At 46.4% G+C, this 8,145-nt stretch overlaps 1 protein-coding gene across 1 annotated transcript in view; it reads right to left on the minus strand.

Moving 5' to 3' along the window:
- The window catches only part of USH2A (usherin), a 594,633-nt gene that overhangs the window by 229,270 nt on the left and 357,218 nt on the right, over window positions 1-8,145 (minus strand). The window lies entirely within an intron of this gene.

The following is an 8,145-nucleotide window of genomic DNA, read 5'->3' on the forward strand; positions in this document are numbered from 1 at the left end:
GGGGTTCCCGCCCTTACCTCAGTTTACAGGAGTCCGACATTGTGCCCCCATAAACATGAGTGTAAAATAAAATAAAGTACATTCCACATATAACTGTGTCATTTGTAAATTTCACACCACCAAGTGGGGATGGTGGGTGGGTTGTGTGAATGCATAGATGACCACTCGAAGAACTACAGTTACAGGTAAGCAACCTGCATTTCTTCTTCGTGGTCTCTATGCATCACACATATGGGCGAGTAGCAAGCTGACATACCTTGGAGGTGGGTTGGTGCATCATCTCAGGATCTCTGACAGCACTGTCCTCCCAAATGAGCAGTCTTGTCTCGCACGGGTGTCCAAACTGTAGTGTTTAACAAACGTGGACGGAGTGGACCACGTTGCGGCTCTACAGACTTTTGTCAGGGGAACACCTCTGCTGAAGGCAACAGATGTTGCGACGGCTCTAGTAGAGTGAGCTGTCACAGGCTTTAAAAGGTCTAGCTTAGAAATAGAGTAGGCAAGTTCAATTGTCTCTACAATCCAGCGTGACAGTCGCTGGCATGAAACAGGGAGTCCCTTAGAAGGCTCTCCATAACAAACAAACAATTGATTTGTTTTCCTAAATTTCTCTGTCCTAGCCTTGTAAAAGGCAAGAGCTCTTCTTACATCTAGTGTATGTAACGAAGACTCAACAGGTGTTGCAGGATTCGGGAAGAATGCCAGTAGAGTGATGTGCTGGGACAGATGAAAGGTTGACACTACCTTAGGCAGGAAGGTAGGGTCTGTGCGTAACACAACCTTGTCCTTGTGAAAGATAGTGTAAGGAGCATCTATCCTGAGAGCTTTCAGCTCACTTGCACGTCTAGCCAATGTAATGGCTACTAAAAAGATAGTCTTAAACGTTAGAAGCCTAAGGTCTGTTGAAGCCATGGGCTCGGTTTACGTGTCAGTGCTTGTAGCACAACTGACAGGCTCCATGGTGGAACGATACACTTCACCGTCGGTATCGTATTCTTAAGTCCCTTTAGGAATTTCCTGGCTGTTGGATGTGTAAAGGGTGAAAACCCATCCATGCCACAATGGTAAGCCGTAATAGCAGCTAGGTGGACTCTGATGGAAGTGAGTTTGAGTCCCTGCTGGAAAAGTGTCAATAGGTAATTGAGGATCAACGATAAATGACAAGATTCCGGTGCTTGATCGGTCTCTGAGGCGAACTTTTGGAATCTTTGCCACTTTGCTGTATAAGACTTCCTTGTGGAAGGCTTTAGTGCTGCTAATAAAATATGGTCTACAGTTAAATTTTTGGCACGAGGGGAGGAGTGGCTGTTATCCTCCACGCGGTCATCTTGAGGGTCGACAGATTTGCGTGTCGAACCCTGCCCTGGTGTCGAGACAGTAGCTTCGGTATCGACGGGAGTCTGATGTAATCCCCGTTCGATAGTCGAAGGGCGTGTGAGAACCACGTCTGTCAAGGCCACCATGGCGTGATCAAGATGCAATCCGACTTGTCCGTCTGGATCTTGGCTAGTACCTTCGTCAACAGTGGAAAGGGTGGGAAGATGTAAAGAAGATCTCCTTTCCATGTTCTGGTGAAAGCGTCTCCTAGAGAGTGCTTTCCTCTTCCTGATCTGCTGCAGAACCTGGAACAAGCTGCGTTTTCTTCGGTAGCGAAGACATCGACAGCAGGGCGGCCCAAGTACCGAAAAAGATCGTCTCGGACTTCAGTATCGAGCTCCCATTCGTGGTCGACGTGGAAGGACCTGCTGAGGAGTCCGCGATGACGTTCTCCTTCCCTGCTACATGGATTGCCGTCAGGTAAGTATTTCTCTTTATGCACCAGTTCCAAATTCTGAGTGCAGAGCGGTTCAGAGGGTGTGATCTTGTTCCACCCTGTCTGTTGATGTAAGCCACTACGGTGGTGTTGTCTGTCGCGATCAGGACGTTTCGGCCCTCGATCATTTGTGAAAAGGTCTTTATTGCATTTTCCACTGCTAAGAGTTCTAGGTGGTTGACGTGCTGTTCTCTCTGAGAGAAAGGCCAACGACCTTGAGCGGTGAGGGAGTTGTAGTGTGCTCCCCATCCGGTTAAGGATGCATCCGTCGTGATCGTTACCGAAGGTGCTTCTTGTTGAAATGGAATGCCTTCCAGGAGAGTCGCCATCGAAAACCACCATTTCAGGGATGCTCTTACTTGCCTCGGGATAGATAGGTAGGTTCATCGGGCGTCGCGTCAAAGATCGAACGTTCTTAGAAACCAGGCCTGCAAGATTCTCATTCTGAGTCTCGCAAACCTGATGACTGCGGTGGTCGCTGCCATTAAACCTAATAGCCTTTGGATCGTCCATGCCGAAACCTTTCGACGGCTTTCGGTAGCGATGGCTAAATCCTGAAGAGTGGTTGCTCTGGTCAAGGGCAGGTATGCTCTCCCGTCTCGAAATGATAGGGTTACCCCTATAAAGTCCAGCTTCTGATGTGGGGTCAAGATGGATTTCTCCTCGTTGACCCATAGACCTAGCGAGCCCAGCAAGTTGAGAGTGGTTGATATGTCCTTCTGGAGCGTGCAACTGTTGTCCGCTACCAGAAGCCAATCGTCTAAGTACGGGTATATATAAATTCCCTCTTGTCTTACGTGGGCGCACACCACCGCCATCACCTTCGTGAAGACTCTCGGTGCCGTGGCAAGTCCGAAGGGAAGAACGGTGAACTGGAACTGGGACGCACCGATTGAAAACCGTAGGTAAGCTTGATGTGACTTCCTGATGGAGATGTGGAAGTACGCATCCTTCAGATCCACCACAGCGAACAAAACTCCTTTGTGTAGGAGCTGCAGAATAGAAGTAACCGTTGTCATACGGAACTTTTTCGGGGTAATGTATTTGTTTAATTGCCTTAAGTCCATGATCGGTCGAAGACCTCCATCTTTCTTCGGGACCGTGAAGTAGCGGGAGAAAAACCCCTGGTTGAATTCCCCTGCGGGTACGGGAGAGATAGCTCCCTTCGATAGCAAGGTCTGTACCTCGAGAAGCAGAGGGGGGGATGGCGCTGTTACTTTCACCCCCGAAGAAGGAGGGAGGACATCGAGCTCGATGGCATACCCCGAGTTGATGATAGTGAGCACCCAGGAGTACGATGTTATTGACTTCCATTGATGGTAAAACGGTGCTAGGCGGTTCGCAAAGGGAGGTGGGTCTGGGATGAAGAAGTCAAACCCGCTGCTTTTTAGAGAAGTCGGGCTGGCGCTTGTCCTGCTGAAAACGGCTTTGATATTGAGGCCATTGTTGTTGTTGCTGCTGTTGAATCGGTGGCCTTGACCAGCGTTTGGGCTTGTACTGCGGAGGTGGAGCGGTGAAACCCATCTTTTTTGCCGTAGTACGGGCCTTATATATAGTGTCCAGCGTTTCATCAGTTTTGTATTGAACAAACCCTCGCCATCGAAGGGCATGTTCTCAATCCTTGCCTTCGTCTCATACGTCAGGTTTGCTGATCGTAGCCAGGCGTGTCTCCTCAAAGCGACCGCCCCCATCATATTCTTTGAATGGCAGTCGACCTGATGTTGAGCGGTCGATAGCTGTTGTCTAGCTATAGCTGAGGCTTCGGCTTGGAAGACCCGAGCCAGCTCTCTCTTGTCCTCTGGGAGGTGATCACATAGTGACCCTATTTTCTCCCAGAGGAAGAGTTGGTATCGGGCCATGGTCGCTTGGTAGGTCGAGGCCCTGATGCCAAGGGATGCAGAAGAATAAATTCTCCTACCCGTAATATCCAATTTCCTGCCCTCTTTATCCACCGGGGCGGAATGCGACTTTTGCGATTGGCCCTGGGCTGATTCCACCACAATAGAGTTCAGTTTTGGATGTTGGGTGAGGAAACCAGCATCCTCCTCCTGTATCCGATAGAGTGTTTCAAGTCTTCTTGAAGTGGCTTGTGTGGACGCTGGAGTCTTCCACGAAAGCTGTGCAGTCTGCTTCAAGGCAGGAGGAAGGGGAATCGCAACCGACACATTACTCTTAGAGTAAAAAAGATCATATATTGGGTCGTCCACTGGCTCATCGGGTTGTCGAATATTTAACCCAAGTGCTTGGGACATTCTCAGCATATGATCTGAGAATCTTCCCATGTCGTCAGAGGGCGAAGCAGGATCCTGTGAATGTATCATGTCCTCTGGCGACGGTACCGAAGGGGTAATCGATACCCTAGAATCGGTATCCGAAGGATAATCATCCTCGGGCGACGAGACAGTGACTACGTGTAGCTATTGTTGCTCGAGTTCAGGCTGCTCTTGTTGAGCTGGCACCATAGCGGTCGCTGTCGGTATGGTAGAGGCGTGGCTATGGTGGCGATAAGTCAATACCGGCGAAGGCTGTCGAGGTGGTGGAAGAACCCTTGAATTGGGAGGAGGCTGGGCAAAGTAAGTCTCCGGCACGTACTGGTAATCCCGATCCTGTGGGAAATACCTCTGTGGTCTATAATAATCCCAGTCATAATACTCTCGCCTGGGCTGGAGTTCAGAGCATTGAGAAGCTCTATCCCAGTCTTGTCTTGGCCTTTCCACAGCCACTGGTCGAGGAGACGGCTGTGGTAATGGTATGATTCCCTCGGTTTCTAAAGCTTCTGTCGGGTCCCGATGAGAGGCTATGGAAGCAGAGTCCCTAATTTCGCCTTCCGACAGACTTTGAGGTCACCTCGGTATTGAGGCTAGCTCTGATGTCGGTCTCGAGTGAGGTCTTGATACCGAAGCAGTTATCGGGGCCGTCGATGTCGAAGCCGTCGGTGCCGACTGAGTCCTAGGAGGTTCAGAGGACCGGGGGGTTTTTTTAGAATGTTTCTCCCCATTCTTCCTTTTCTTCTTTTTCTTCTCCAAGTTGGAAGAAGATTTAGGAGTCCGGGCCTTTTTCGTAATTTTTCTGGCCGCGGAACTCGCCAATGATCGCCCAGGCATTAGGGGTATCGATGCCCTATTGTCCGCACTGGTTTTGTCGCACTCCTTGGTGCTGCGATCTTGGACGGTCTTACTCGATGCCGTCTCCATTTCGACCGAGCTCGTGGCCCTGAGGGCTTTTTCCCACAGTATGGCACGTAGACGGTCAGTTCTGTTCTTTCTGGTTTGTTTGATAAATGCCACGCAGTGATGGCAAGCCTCCACTTTGTGTCCTTCACCCAGGCAGAGAACACACAAGGAATGTCCATCGGTAGGGGGAAGTTTAGCCCCACACTTGACACACTTACGGAAAGGAGCCTTCACTGCCATGCGGCTCAGGCACCCGCGACAGAAAGTCGCTGAGAAAAAAGTAACTAACAACAATATATCTTTTTTTTTTTTTAGATAGGAGAAAGAAGAGAAACGAGGATAGAAATACAGGTTAGAAGAATACTGAAGAGATTCAAAGGTTTTATCAAAGAAAAAACAGATGACGCTAAGAGGTTGGTTCTACAAGTCTAGGCACAATGGCGGACGACGAAGAACTGAGGTAAGGGCGGGAACCCCATGGACATGCGCGGTAGCGTGGGGGAGGGGTTCCCACCAAAAACGTTTCCCTAAGCTATAGAAGGTTCCGGTTTGGTCTCTGCGCAGGCGCAAAGCCCATATGTGTGATGCATAGAGACCACGAAGAAGAACCAGGGTTCAGAAACAACGGGCATATGATTATTTTGTCATTTAAAACTATCACTAAGCAATATTCCGGCAGGCCTATCCAGTGAAAGGTTTTAGGATGTTTCAAGGATGTTTTAATCATGTCTGCTATGTTTTTAATCAGTTTTTAATGTGCTTTATATTCATTGTTGTTCCCCGCCTCAATCCAAGTGGAGAGGCGGGTAAGAAATGTATTATTATTGTTATTATATTAACCCACACCCTAATGTCAAAAATGATTAAGAGAAACACTTTCTATTCACTTCTCCTTCAGAATGCTAACTAACCTACCTCTGCAAAAGTTTCATATACATCTATTATGGGTTGGATTCTGTTCTGCTGGCAGGAGCATCCCCACTTGGAGTTCCACCCAGGACATGGCCTCTCCCTCCCCCTTTCCACTAGCAGGAATGTTCTGAGTGGAACTCCCACATGGAAACTATGGTGGATTACAGCATGTGCTGGTGGCCATTTTGAATATTCAAGCTGCAGTGGGTGACCACCATGCCTTATTGTGCCATATGAACCCAGTGAGAGAGGGATGTTGCAATGGTTATCAAACCACCCACAAATTCTATTTCAAAGCTTTTCCAACTTGTGTTCATACCAGATTGTGAACTTGGGCTTTTCCTTTCACATGATTTTTTTTGCATATTTCTGTGCACATTTTCCAAATGAACATATCAATTGTGCACATTTTTAAATGTACACATTTTCTCCCATTGATTAAAGACTGTGTGTGCATGGTTTTCAAAAATATGTATTTTTCCATGCACATTTTTTCAAATGTACGTATTTTAACACTTTTTTTTGTTTGTTCTGCGAATCACACTGCATGCTGAGAAATGTATGGATTTTGATCATAGATTGCATTCAAGTGCAATTCTGGGAGCTGAAAACTGGGTAAGTTTTCATAAAAATATGGACTGAAACTATTTTTTCATGCATCCATAGTTCTCTTCTGAGAGAAATTACTTTTGATAATCTTGTATCTGAATCTGTTGCCAAGACAAGTAGAAAAAAAGAATACTGGATAACTTTTGCAAAAAAACCCTGAAGAATCAACACAGCTTCCGCAAAGGCAAGTCTTGTCTTACTAATCTAATTGATACTTTGAGGGTGTAAACAAACATGTAGATGGGGTGATCTGGTGGACACTGTTTACTTGGACTTTCAAAAGGCTTTTGATCAAGTCCCCCACCAAAGACTCTTGAAAAAACTTAGTCATGAAATAAGGAAATAAGAAATATGGATCAGTAACTGGTTATAGAACAGAAAGCAGAGAGTAGGAATAAGTGGTCAATTTTCCTGATGGAAAGAAGTAATTAGTGGGGTCCCACAGGGATCAGTATTGGGACCAATTCTTTCCAACTTGTTCATAAATGATCTGGAATTAGGATTGAGCAGTGAAGTGGCCAAGTTTGCCGACAACAACAAATTATTTAAGGTTGTTAAAACACAAAGGGATTGTGAAGAGATCCAAAGGGATCTCTCCAAGTTGGGAGAGTGGGCATCCAAATGGCAGATGCAGTTCAATGAAAGCAAGTGTAAGGTGCACTTTGGGGCAAAAAACCCAAAACCTAACTTCAAGTATAACCTAATGGGATCTGAACTGGCGGTGACCAAACATGAAAGAGACCTTGGGGTTGTGGTGGACAGCCTGATGAAAAGGTCAACCCAGTGTGCGGCCGCTGACTAGAAGGCAAACTCAATGTTAGGCATTATAAAGAAAAGGAATTGAGAATAAAACTGCTAGTATCATACTGCCTTTATACAAATCTATGGTGTGACCACACTTAGAATACTGTGTACAGTTCTGGTCACCACACCTAAAAAAGGATTATCATAGAGCTGGAAAAAGTGCAGAAAAGGGCAACTAAAATGATTAAGGGGCTGGAGCATCTCCCCTATGAGGGAAGGTTACATCAACTGGGATTGTTTAGTTTGGAAAAAGAAGGCTAAGGGAAAACATGATAGAGGTGTACAAAATTATGCATGGTACGGAAAATGTGGATAGGTAGAAATTTTTATCCCTTTCTCAAAATACTAGAACCTGGAGTCATCCAATGAAGCTGACTGGTGGAAGGTTCAGGACAAATAAAAGGAAGTACTTCTTCACACAGTGCATAGTTAATTTATGGCACTCACTATCACAAGATGTAGTGATTGCCACCAATTTGGATGGCTTTAAAAGGGGGTTGGATAAATTCTTGGAGACAAAGGCTATCAATGACTACTAGCCCTGATGGTTGTGTGCTATCTCCAATATTCGAGGCAGTAAGCCTGTGTGCACCAGTTGCTGGGGAACATGGGTGGGAGGGCATTGTTGTACCATGTCCTGCTTTGTTGTTCCCTGGCCGACGGCTAGTTGGCCACTGTGTGAACAGAATGCTGGACTAGATGGACCCTTGGTCTGATCCAGCATGGCTCTTCTTATGTTATTAATATAGTTTGCTGTTATCTAAAAGGATTCTCTCTAACTATATTAATGTTTATATTAGTTTATGAATCAAGAGAATCTCATATGCAAAAGGA

The sequence above is a fragment of the Elgaria multicarinata genome, chromosome 4, assembly GCF_023053635.1.
Source record: "Elgaria multicarinata webbii isolate HBS135686 ecotype San Diego chromosome 4, rElgMul1.1.pri, whole genome shotgun sequence".
Taxonomy (NCBI): domain Eukaryota; kingdom Metazoa; phylum Chordata; class Lepidosauria; order Squamata; family Anguidae; genus Elgaria; species Elgaria multicarinata.